Genomic DNA, 11,355 nt, shown 5'->3' with positions numbered 1-11,355 from the left:
TTTGTCTTGGTTCACCGGTACAAATTCGACCTATATATGTACCTAGCGCATCATGATAATAGGATTAAATTGCCCTTTCGAATGATGAACAGCTTGAAGATGCAATAAAGAAAATATGGTGCACCGCCAATTAGATTGATTCAACATCATAGAGTAAGGCTCCATTTGGATACTAAGAGTATATCTGATGATCTATGAATAGTAATAAGAATTGTACTGATATAGTAGTGAATAGTTTGTGAAATAATGAAGTAGTCTGAGAATATTTGAGATCAATTGTGTTTTCAAACAGACCATAAGATTGTACATTGTTTTGTATTTCTTTGTAAGGAATCAAGAAAAATGCAAGTTCTATATAGGCTTATATATGCCCAAAGGATAATGTTGAATTCCATTCACCACCCCTCCACCCCCATACTGAATCTAGAATTTTACGATCTTCCTGATTTTTCTTTTTATGGGGGTGGGGTGTTGGAAGTATTAAAGGCTTTGAGGCTCTGGCTTATCGCGTGTTTATGTTGGTTTAGGCTTGATGTGACTTAGGGTTGATTTGGGCACTTAGAGTATTTTAAAATTCTATAAATAATAGTAAAATAATCAGTAAATAGTAATGAAATAGTTTGAGTTAACATGTTTTATTAGATTTTGATTTTTTAGGAAAGGAAAAAGGGAAAAAATTGAATAAAAAATTATAAAATTATATAAGTTTTATATTGAATTTTGAAAAAGTTGTTGAATTTTGTGTTTTGTTTTGAAATTTGTAAAAGTTGCAATGATTAGGTAGTGATTAGATAAAAAGGTTAAAAATTAGAAATTGAAAAATATTTTATATTTGAGTAATGTTTTGGAAAAGACCTAGTTTCCATAGAGGAAAATTTAGAGGAATAAGGCACCTCTCAAAATAGTATTCTTTACTTGGACAGTAGTTTTGGGGAAGATCTTAACAACTAACAATGTGATACCCCCAAATCCTCACGTATGGACACGGGAAAATCGAGACGTCCGGATGGTGACATCGCGGGTCACCACCCTATCGACGAGTGTCAAGTGTGTGTATAAGCAACAAATGTGCACAAAGAAACACGCAGCGGATAGCAAAGTCATATAACTAAATATCAGAAATTTTCTTTTGTTTAATACAAAGCTGTTCAAAATATACATAATAAAATATTACAAAACACAAATATAGTTCAAATCCAACGACAAAGCATAGACTTCAACTTAGAACTCCGGCGGAGCCGCATCCCCGAGCTCAGCCTCCTCCTCCTTTTCGAACTCTGCATCAAAATCTACGATACCAAAAATGGTGCCGCAGGTAAGTAAGATCCAAACACCACTAGATAAAAACATATTAAAACTCAAACAATATGCATAAAATGCCAATGCACGAAACCCATAAAACCATATTTTTCCACGCACGCCAAAAATCCTATTTGGCCCCAAAAACATATTATTTTCCAAAAACTCGCCAAAAGTCTCATTTGGCTCATAACCAACTCAATCCATTAACCAATTAATCCGTATGCACCATGACCTCCCCTATGGGTCATTCACACACCTTGGTTCATGTGCCACACCGCGGGTAACGACCACTCGTATGACACCTAAACGAGTGATGCCTAGTTTCGCGCCTCGCGCGTTCGTAGCCAAGCATCCTCTAGCCCTCGTCAGCGAAGGGTCACGGAGTCGGTGCGTAGAGCGTTACTATCCCGCCCGCTCCCGTTGTCGCCCAGCGACAACTCAGGGGACATCACTCAGTATTTCACGCTCCCGAGTGAACAGAGGAGTTTCACCGAGATAATAACCCATCTTGACTTGAGCTCGTGAGACACACGCACCCGAAAATCCATTTACGCCAATAAAACAGGATTTTCTCAATTTAAATAAAATGCACGTGCATGCACCATGTAAAATGCAACCACAAGGCACAAACCAACCAACCAATCACACTTCAACAAACCAAGCAACTCCGTCCTCAATCCATCCGACCTCCGAACTTATCGGATTCAGTCCGGAATCAACCAACCAACCAGATAATATATTGTAAGAACAAAATATATTTAAATCTAAAAGTAGAGTTTGGAAAATACTTAGAGCGCTATACGGTATTTTTCGAAAGCTCGCGGCGTTGCAAAAGGAGGAGGAAAAGCAATGTAATAGTGTATTTTACACTGTGGCCGTGGGTAATAAATTATCCATTTTCGAATGGGGACAAACTAAGACACAAAATTGATAGGGAATGGTCTTGAGATGTTTATGAAGTTAAAGGAAGTGAGTTTTGGCCGTGGGTGGCGGTGGAAACGGCGGTGGAAGGCCAAAAAGGGGCTGAACGGAGTTGAGCTTGTGGGAGCTGCTCCGGCAACGGATTCAGATTGAAATTAGGTGGGTTAGGTCGGCAAGAGGTAGGGGATGAAACTGTGAAGAGATTGTGGCCAGAGGTGGAGCGACGGCGCCGGAAAAACTCAAAAACCGTGTGGCTTGGAGGTGCTCATGGCGGCTAACAGTGGGTCGGATGGAGGTGAAACTTGGTGGGGATGTTCACCGGTGGAAGGGGAAGAAAACTGGGTGGGTGGTGTAGGCCACGCCGCCGGCGAGCGGCAGTTCTGGGCTGAGAAAGCAACCTGCGATAGAGAGGAAAAAGAGGGCTGGTGCCCTGACTTCCAGCCATGCGTGGCGGCTAACGGCTGGTCGAATGACCCTGAAAATTGGAGGGGATGATCACTGGTGGGAGGGGAAGATTTTGGTAAGGGTGGTGTACTACACGGCCGCTGGACGGTGGCAGTCTGGGCTAGTCAACAGGCGACAATGGGAAGGAGAAATGGAAGAAGCAGCGCGCGGGGAGAGAGAAACCGGGGAAGAAAAGAAGAAGAAAAATAAAGAAAAGAAAGAAAAGAAGAAAAAGAAAAAGGAAAATGGAAAAATGAAAAAGAGAAAAAAAAACAAATGAGATCCAATCCTCACTCCCGGAAACCAAAAATTGATCCGCCGAAAACGATTTTAAAAACATAAAACGACTAAAATAAATTAAACAGAATATCAAATAAATTAAAACCAATTAAAATACATTAATTTAAAATAAAACGACTACTATATTAATTAAATTAAAAACACTCTCTCAGTGAAAATACACGTAAAAGCGGATCATCACAAACAACTTGAGAAAGAGACACCTTGTTATCCTAGATTGCACCAATTTGGTGATTGTGAGACAGCTAGAGCCTTGTGGGCTGAAGTGTTTAGCTGAGTTGAGTTATCTTTTGTGATGCCGACCATGGTGATTGATCTATTAGCTAGTTGGACACTCTCGAGAGGTGTCCCTCAAATCAAGGCTGTTGTGGAAAATGGTCCCGACCTACATTTTGTGATTGATTTGACAAGAGCGTAACGATTGGACTTTCGAAAACTAGGAGCAGTCACTAGAGGAACTTAGTTTATTGTTTCTTCTGTATTTTATTTCTAAGGGCCATAACTTTAGATTTTAATGGCCTAAATTTTCATAAATTTCTTGTTTCGACCACCTCGACCTAGATAGGTCTTACCTCTTATATACCATCTTGTATACTTGGGTTATGCCCATTTCTATTAATAAACTTTGTTCACTTATAAATATATATATATATATATATATTGGAAAAAAATTGTGAAAAATATTAAGAATTTTCCATTTCATCTTATTATCTAAACGTACCTGCTGCGTCATTTGTTTTCAGAAATGAGATGAGATGAGATAAGTTGAGATTAAAATTGAAAGTTAAATAAAATATTGTTATAATATATTGTTTTAATATTATTTTTGTATTGAGATTTGAACAAGTTAAATTTTTTATTTTATTTTTATATTAAGATTTGAGAAAGTAGAATTGTTTATTTTATTTTATATGAGAATTTGAAAAAATTATAATGATTAAAATGAGATAAGATGAGATGAGATGTGAGTTTTCTGAAAATGAACAATTCGATTGAGTTGGCTTTGAAGATAAATTAATTCAGTTGCTTGCTTTTTCTTTTATACAATTTAATTCACATTTCGAGTTAGTCATGGTGACTTTTTATTGTTCAAAAGGGCAAAATAATGTGCATCACCTAAGTCGGTCTTATTCAGAGTAATAGTAACGTTAACCATACTCAAGGATAATGTGAGCAAACGACTTATATTACCACCTGTTGATGCATTTTTCAGCCAAAGCTGAATGCCAACGGTATGGTCATGAATTGATTCATAGTGGCGCTTAGACAAAGGTACAATGCTCGGAATGCTCTCATCCATAGCTCAAATGGTAAATAAGATGTAGGAAATATAAGTAGAGAGAGAATGATTTAAGTAGTTCGGCATTAAAGCCTACATTTATGGTTAACGTGGAGGAGAAACTCGCTATTTTTTTAGTTTGTTAATGCAAACTCTCATAGTCTCATAAGCTCACTAACACAATGGTAATGGAAGTAGAAGAGAATGAGAGGTTGAAGGTGATGATCAGGTCTTGTGGTCCGTAAAAGTCTTATTGCCTTGATCCTGCCTCCTCATTTTTGTACAGCTATCTCCTTGCTTTATGTCAATTCATTGACCGCTTTAGTCAATCAATCAGTGATTGAGGCCATGTTTGAATTTGGGGAAGAGATGGAATCATCTATCTCTGCTTGTATGGTAAAACCATTCTCAATCCAAACGTATGTTTTCAAATTACTTGAGATTGTTTCATTATTTTCACTAAAGACAAACTAGCCAAAAGGCAAAACTACTCTCATCTTTTTGTTACCTATCACTTTTTTGCTTTTGCAAACCATACTACAATGGGTGAGAGACGAATCTATGTGGCGTGTAATTACTTCAAATCCCTTCCCCTATTCCGTGCCCTTCCTTCTACGCACCCCATTTCTGTATCTCGCATCCCTCTGCAAAGAGTAAAGGTATCTCACATCCATTTGCAAAAGTTCTTAAGATCTCTGTATCCCGCAAAGGTAGGAGTTTCTTGAACCTCATCTTGCCTTAGTCTTGTGTATGTCATCTTGCAGCTTTACTTTATATCCCCTCATAACTAACATACCAAACCACTTATCTTTTATTTCTTCTTTCTTCCATTAGGATGGACTTTCAATATGCACATAGTTCTCAATTGACCGGTAATCATGGTGATTTTAATTCTTTATACTCGACACACCCAATCATTCTTGTGGATATGGGAAGTGCATCATATAAAGAACTACTTTTGTTTTGTTTGTTAAGTTTTAATTTTGCCTTGGACTCTCAAGCGACCATTTTTATGGTTACAAGTTATCTCAAGGCTCCCTAATCCCTCTCTTGCAACTAATTATTCTGATAATTGTTTACTTCCTAAAAGAGATCATAAGTACTAAAGTTTTCTCAATGGTTCTTTCTTACCTCCAAAAATCATCAATCTCATCACTTTGCTTTTGTAGTCATCCCAAGTTTCTCTCTCTCTCTAAATTAAGACCCACATCTGTAACAAATGTTAAATTAAGACTTTGTTATGTATTTTCCTTTTTGTTTTTGCTAACTAATTCTTTGTTATGTGTGATTCACATTTTTCTGCATGGGAAATGGTACTGGAACATAGAAAGTACTGTATATATTATTACAGATTCACCTACAGCCCATCGAGTGGGCGTGCCGGAGTGGTTATCGGGCATGACTAGAAATCATGTGGGCTTTGCCCGCGCAGGTTCGAATCCTGCCGCCCACGGTTTTTTAATGTTCTTCTGTTTGGTCTTTTTTTAAATTAGATAAATGATTTGTAGAAATACTAGACTCCATTAATAAAGAATGAAAAATTTTATACATCATGTTACCATTTCACTAAATAAAATATAAATAATCTATTAGATGTTTCTTTATCATTCAATAGTGATAAATATGTCATATTTTACTTAAAAAAATGAGAGTACGATGTATAGAATTACTCATACAGAATATACCTAGCATTGCTCTTTACTTTCTTAATTTTCTGTACGTCTGTGTGCATTATGACCAAAGTGTAAATGGTCCAATTGAGCTAGGCTTGCAAATGCTCCAACTTCTTCTCCTCATGTCATCTCTAAAGTGTATATTGTAATATTATTAATAGCCTAATAAGATCAATAAATTTATAAGAAGTGCTATTTTGGAGTCCAATTACCTTTCTATATCAAATAATATTTGTGGACAAACCTCTTTGCAAAGTTGGGATTTGGGTAATAGTTTGTGATGGAGAAGGTAATGTCTAGGCAACGTTAAGGGCATGGTTGGGGTTATGGTAGGAAGTTATTTAGATGTTATATAGTAAATAAGTTAAAAAGTAGGTTTGAGAATTTTGATGTTTTTTCTCAAACCTACTTTTTTGGATAATGCAAAACATAATTCAAATTTTAAAATAATTGTTAATGATAGAAAATACCCATACAACTTTCGGATGATTACAAATTTCAAACTTTCAAAATTATAATCATAATCTTAATTTAAAAAAAAAAAAATTATCATTTCTATATCAGAAATCGCTTTTTAAATTTATTTCTATATAAATGTAATATATTTGAAAGTGTTTTAAACATATAATTATCAAATAGTAAATAATTTTTTAATAATATAACTCATTATTTAAACTATAAGCTATAAATCTTAAAATTATAAACTATATTTCTTAACCTATTGTAATTCTAAACATGCACTAAGAGCTAGAAAAGATCTTTTCCGAGACGCTTTTCTAACTAAGACTCTTGCTGCAGTTAAGGCTTCAATCTTTTGGACAGAATTGGGCTTAAGGCAGGTTATTGTAGAGGAAGATTCTTTAAAAGTGGTTACTGCCATAACAAGCCTTAAAATGCAATAAAGTGGTCTCATTTAGTTACACAATAAAATGATATGAGATATTTTATTAAAAATTAAATAAAATATTATTATAATATAATTTTTTTAATATTAATTTTATTTTAAAATTTAAAAAAATTAAATTATTTATTATATTTTATATAAAAATTTATAAAATTTATAATAATTATATGAAATGAGATGAGATAGTTTAAATTTGGATATCGAAACCAACAGCCATGTCAAGTTTGATCAGTGGTCTCTTCAGCATGTCAACTGGGAAGCAATGTGGCTGATGTACATGATGTACTAGCAAAAAAAAGGCTCGGGGGATATCTGAGGATATATTGCTGATATTGATGAGGAACCCTCTTGTGTTCAATTCTTGTTATAAAGATACATTTCTAATAAAATTTAATTTTTCTATAAAAAAAAAAAAAGAGGATAATATTTAGTGATGACGATGGTGCATGTATTACAATGAGAGTACTTTTTTTTTTTTGTCCTTCTAGCCAAGGTGTTACAACTTACAACTGTATCTTATAATGGTGGTGATAAGTAGATACGTTCATATAGACTATGAGCAAAACAACATTTAAGGTCTAAAAAAATAGAATAATATTACATATAGTCGTAAAGTGTATAAATATCATATAATTATTTTAAAAAATTAGGGTCTATTAGTAAAAAATTATTATTTTTCATATAAATTCTGTATTTATATATATATTTTAAATAATTACGCGGCGCTTGAACACTCACAACTAAAATTTTCATTTTTCTAAAAAATAATATCAATTTGGGATTGAGTTTTGCTACATACAAGCACAGTCGCGCACTAATCTGTGTACCAATACTGATTTATTCATACTTAAAATTTAAATTAACACTGTTTTCAATAAAATCTACTTTTTAACCAATCACATCACATTGGTACACAGATTAGTGCACAATTGTGCTTGCAACTATATTTTTCCTTTGAGATTGGATTCATGCGATTTCACAAGCAGTGTAGATTCAAGGGATAACTTTTTATTTTTTTTAGTAATATTATATGTGATATCCCGTTTTTACGTGTATTTTCACTGAATGGATATTTTAATTTAATTAAAATATTAGTTCTTTTATTTTAAATTATCTTTTTGAGTTTAAATTGTTGTGTAATTTATTTTAGTTTGTTTTTGGATTTAAAATTTAGTTGTTAGTTTTTACTACTTATTTATTATATTTTAGCTTGATGTGGCATTTAAATTATTTTATTTGTTTTATAGCTTTTAAAATTGTTTTTGTCGAATTAGTTTCTAGACTCCAGAAGTGAGGATTGGACCTCATTTCTTTTTCTCATCTTTTTTTTTTTTTTCTCTTTTTTCTTTCTTTTTCTTTTCCTCCTCCGGTTTCCTCTCTCTCTCTCTCTCTCTCTCTCTCTCTCTCTCTCTCTCTCTCTCTCTCTCTCTCTCTCTCTCTCTCTCTCTCTCTCTCCACCTTTCGGCGTTTTCTTCCACCGCCCAGAACTGTCGCCTGCCACCGCCGTGACCTGCACCACCTACCCAAAAATCTTTCCCTACAGCCGGCGCACCTCCCCACCAAGTTTCACTTCCATCCGAGCCACCGTTAGCCGCCACGAGCTCCTCCAAGCCACACGATTTTTGGGCCATTTCGCCACCGTTGTTCCACCTCTGGCCACCACCTCTTCACCACATCATCACCTACATCTTGCTGTCCTAAACCACCTATTTCTAGTTCCGATCCGTTGCCGGAGCAGCCTCCACGATCTCATCTTCGTTTTTATCGTTTTTCGCTTCCACCACCATTTCCTCCGCCACCCACAGCCCATTCTCAGTTCTACTAGTTTCATAACACCTCTAAATCATTTCCTATCAATTCCAAGTCTTGGTTTGTCCCCATTCAAAAGTGGATATTTTACAACCCACGACCACAGTGTATTTTATATTATTACGTTATTTTTTCTTTGCCGTTTGCAGCTCCTTGATCTTTCAAAAATTATTATATAGTTGTAAGTATTTTCCAAACTCTATTTTAAATTTAAATATATTATTGCTTTTACAATAAATTCATTGACTGGTTGGTTATTTCAGACTGAGTCCGAGGAGTAGGGGGTCAGATGGATTTGAGGACGGAGTTGTTTGTTTATTGTTGATATTATGATTTGTTGGATAAATTGTGTCTTGAGGTGTGCATTACATGGTGCATTTATGTGCATGTATTAAATTGAGAAAAACTAGTTTTATCAGTGTAAATGGATTTTCGGGTACATGTGTATCACGACCCCAAGCCGAAATGGGGTATTATCTAGGTGGAACTCCTCTGGTTACTCGGGAGCCCAATATACTGAGTGACATCCCTTGAGTTGTCCCTAGGCGACAACGGGAGCGGGCGGGATGGTAACGCTCTCGTATCGACTCCGTGTCCCCTTTGCTGGCGGGGGCTAGAGGATACTTGGCTACGTACGCGCGGGGTGCAGAACTGGGTATCACTCGTTACGAAGTCACACGCATGGTCGTTACCCGTGGTGTGACAACGGGTACCAGGGTGTGCAACGAGTTTTACATACTTTTTATATAATTTATTGATGTGATCGATTAAAATAATTATTTTATATTAAAGAGTAATGCAATCAATTATATTAATAAAAGAAATTAAAATATATATGTAAAAATCATTCATATAAAAAGTTTTGTTAGGTAATTACGAAGGTAGAAGCTAGCAGAGAGTGAAAAGAAGAGGAAAGAAAAAAGTGGATCTATGATCTATCTAAAAGATTGTGATCAACATCTTCGGCTTTCAGTTTTTATAGAGAGAGAAACTTTGACTTCTCTCTAGAAAAATCGATCATTTCGTTCAGTTTTGTCAAAGAGGAAGGTGTGAGTCTCGACTCTATCTTTCTCTTCATCTCGCTTTCTTTTTCGGTTTCTTTTCTGCTAATTATATGTGAATATGTTTATATGGTAATATTTTTTTACTGGTTCAGATTTTCTCATTCCGGTCTTGAAAAGTCGACAAGTGCCCCACCACGACGTTTCCCTCTCGTCAATCCACTAGGACGACACGGAACCGTACCCAAAATATCAGCGCATGACCCTCACGTTCGGCTTGTTTCCACGCGTTGCCTCTCACCAACAACTCTACGGGCTACACGCTCCATACTAACAAACTCCTTACCCTTCGATCCTTCATATCGGCATGATCCCACCACATTTTCACTAGTGTGTGGCCCTCGTGCGCCACTACAAGAGTGCAGGTTGTGTGACGCCCACAAATTCCGTTTGGGATTGGACAAACATTTGAAGCGTTGAGACATGCAACACAAGGTTACCTGCCCCCGTTCATGACATATAAGATGCAATGTTCCTAACATGCATATAATAATATGCAATATTCGCAGCGGATAAATTTTTTTCTTTAGCAATACTATGCACCAAATTGAAAATATCCCAAATGCTTAAAACATACTTCATACATAAAAACCCATTGAACAACTAAGATCACAACACTAGTCCAAAATGGTTATGATCCAAAAAGTACTAAAAATGCAACTCCATTATACAAGTAGTAATTTACGTTAACTACTATATTAGTCAACTGTGTCTAGTTGATCAACTCCTGATTCTCCTTCAGGTCCTGTAATAAGATCTACCATTCGGAGGGAATGGTAGTTGAGACTACCAAAGTGAGATTTGATTACAAATCTCAGTAAGTTAACAAAAAACTTCCACACAAACTAATGATGCATGCATGACAGTAAAAGCATAAATGCATAATCAAATTGATAAATAATTAAAGCATAACTTAGCGTACAACATAACATAATTAACATAACTTAAATTGAAACATGAACTGAACTTGACTTGACATGAACTTGATCTGAAACTTGACTTATCATGAACTTGTTCTGAAACTTGACTTAACATGAAAAATACATACTCCACAGTTGTTGTGGCCCCATGTATTCTACGTGTAAATACATACTCCACAGTTGTTGTGGCCCTATGTATTATACACATCATAATGCAGTTAAATACATACTCCACAGTTGTTGTGGCTCCATGTATTCTACACAAACTGAATGTACTCAAGATGAAACGTGACTGGAAAGCGAAAGGACTGGAGCCCTGACGTAACATAACGTGATTTGAACATAACTTGAAATACATGACCAACTTGAGATAGAAACATTTCGTAACATGGCATAACATATAATAGACAACATATTTAACATGACATACTTGTAATGTACAGTACTACATGACAGAAGATATTATGTAACAAATAAAAATTGATGACAGAATAAATTCTGTATAATAGATAATTACGTGATAACTTGGTATGGCATGAGATATATGATAACATACATACATACACTGTAGTTCCTTTACTTAGCACACCTACACAGTAAACTGCTAGTAAGTTAAAAGCTAACTTACCTCGATCTCCGTGTTTCTTATAAAACTTCAAGTGCGATCACGAGGAATTGTAATTGTGATTCTAAAAGTTAGAACTAAATCACTAATAATTTGTAATATGGAAAATACTAACTT

At 35.4% G+C, this 11,355-nt stretch overlaps 1 non-coding gene across 1 annotated transcript; it reads left to right on the top strand.

Moving 5' to 3' along the window:
* Positions 1-5,617: 5,617 nt before the first annotated feature.
* Positions 5,618-5,699, top strand: TRNAS-AGA. The gene has a single exon. It is a non-coding gene; the product is annotated as a tRNA-Ser (tRNA).
* The last annotated feature ends 5,656 nt before the right edge of the window (positions 5,700-11,355 follow it).

The sequence above is a fragment of the Carya illinoinensis genome, chromosome 13 (genome assembly GCF_018687715.1).
Source record: "Carya illinoinensis cultivar Pawnee chromosome 13, C.illinoinensisPawnee_v1, whole genome shotgun sequence".
Lineage (NCBI taxonomy): Eukaryota > Viridiplantae > Streptophyta > Magnoliopsida > Fagales > Juglandaceae > Carya > Carya illinoinensis.
Note: the sequence above shows the minus strand (reverse complement) of the source record. Positions and strands in the feature narration are given on the sequence as shown.